Here is a 2,047-nt window from a genome sequence, read left to right on the forward strand (position 1 = left end):
CAAGTGGGGCGCCCCCCACCCCTAGGGTTTCCAACCCTAGGCGCAGGGTGAGGCCCAAGGGGGGGCACACCAGCCCACTAGGGGCTGGTTCCCCTCCCACTTCAGCCCATGGGGCCCTCCGGGATAGGTGGCCCCACCCGATGGACCCCCGGGACCCTTCCGGTGGTCCCGGTACAATACCGATTACCCCCGAAACTTTTCCGATGGCCAAAACTTGACTTCATATATATAAATCTTCACCTCTGAACCATTCCGGAACTCCTCATAACGTCCGGGATCTCATCCGGGACTCCGAACAACTCTCGGGTTACCGTATACTAATATCTCAACAACCCTAGCGTCACCGAACCTTAAGTGTGTAGACCCTACGGGTTCGGGAGACACGCAAACATGACCGAGACAACTCTCCGGTCAATAACCAACAGCGGGATCTGGATACCCATGTTGGCTCTCACATGCTCCTCGATGATCTCATCGTATGAACCACGATGTCGAGGATTCAATCAATCCCGTATACAATTCCCTTTGTCAATCGGTACGTTACTTGCCTGAGACTCGCTCGTCGGTATCCCAATACCTCGTTCAATGTCGTTACCGGCAAGTCACTTTACTCGTACCGTAATGCATGATCCCGTGATCAACCACTTGGTCACATTGAGCTCATTATGATGATGCATTACCGAGTGGGCCCAGAGATACCTCTCCGTCATATGGAGTGACAAATCCCAGTCTCGATTCGTGCCAACCCAACAGACACTTTCGGAGATACCCGTAGTGTACCTTTATAGTCACCCAGTTACGTTGTGACGTTTGGCACACCCAAAGCACTCCTACGGTATTCAGGAGTTGCACAATCTCATGGTCTAAGGAAATGATACTTGAAATTTGGAAAAGCTCTAGCAAACGAACTACACGATCTTTAAGCTATGCTTAGGATTGGGTCTTGTCCATCACATCATTCTCCTAATGATGTGATCCCATTATCAATGACATCCAATGTCCATAGTCAGGAAACCATGACTATCTTTTAATCAATGAGCTAGTCAACTAGAGGCTCACTAGGGACGTGTTGTGGTCTATGTATTCACACATGTATTATGATTTCCGGATAACACAATTATAGCATGAACAATAGACGATTATCATGAACAAGAAAATATAATAATAACCATTTTATTATTGCCTCTAGGGCATATTTCCAACAGTCTCCCACTTGCACTAGAGTCAATAATCTAGTTACATTATGATGAATCGAACACCCATATAGTTCTGGTGTTGATCATGTTTTGCTCTAGGGAGAGGTTTAGTCAACGGATCTGCCACATTCAGGTCCGTATGTACTTTACAAATATCTATGTCTTCATTTTGAACACTTTCACGAATGGAGTTGAAGCGACGCTTGATATGCCTGGTCTTCCTGTGAAACCTGGGCTCCTTGGCAAGGGCAATAGCTCCAGTGTTGTCACAGAAGAGAGTCATCGGGCCCGACGCATTGGGAATGACTCCTAGGTCGGTAATGAACTCCTTCACCTAGTTTGCTTCTTGTGCTGCCTCCGAGGCTGCCATGTACTCCGCTTCACATGTAGATCCCGCCACTGAAGGAAATATGCCCTAGAGGCAATAATAAAGTTATTATTTATTTCCTTATATCATGATAAAAGTTTATTATTCATGCTAGAATTGTATTAACAGGAAACATAATACATGTGTGAATACATAGACAAACAGAGTGTCACTAGTATGCCTCTACTAGACTAGTTTGTTAATCAAAGATGGTTATGTTTCCTAACCATGGACAAAGAGTTGTCATTTGATTAACAGGATCACATCATTAGTTGAATGATCTGATTGACATGACCCATTTCATTAGCTTAGCACCCGATCGTTTAGTATGTTGCTATTGCTTTCTTCATGACTTATACATGTTCCTATGACTATGAGATTATGCAACTCCCGTTTGCCAGAGGAACACTTTGTGTGCTACCAAACGTCACAACATAACTGGGTGATTATAAAGGAGCTCTACAGGTGTCTCCAAAGGTACATG

This window comes from Triticum dicoccoides, chromosome 5A, assembly GCF_002162155.2.
Source record: "Triticum dicoccoides isolate Atlit2015 ecotype Zavitan chromosome 5A, WEW_v2.0, whole genome shotgun sequence".
In the NCBI taxonomy this organism is placed as follows: Eukaryota; Viridiplantae; Streptophyta; class Magnoliopsida; order Poales; family Poaceae; genus Triticum; species Triticum dicoccoides.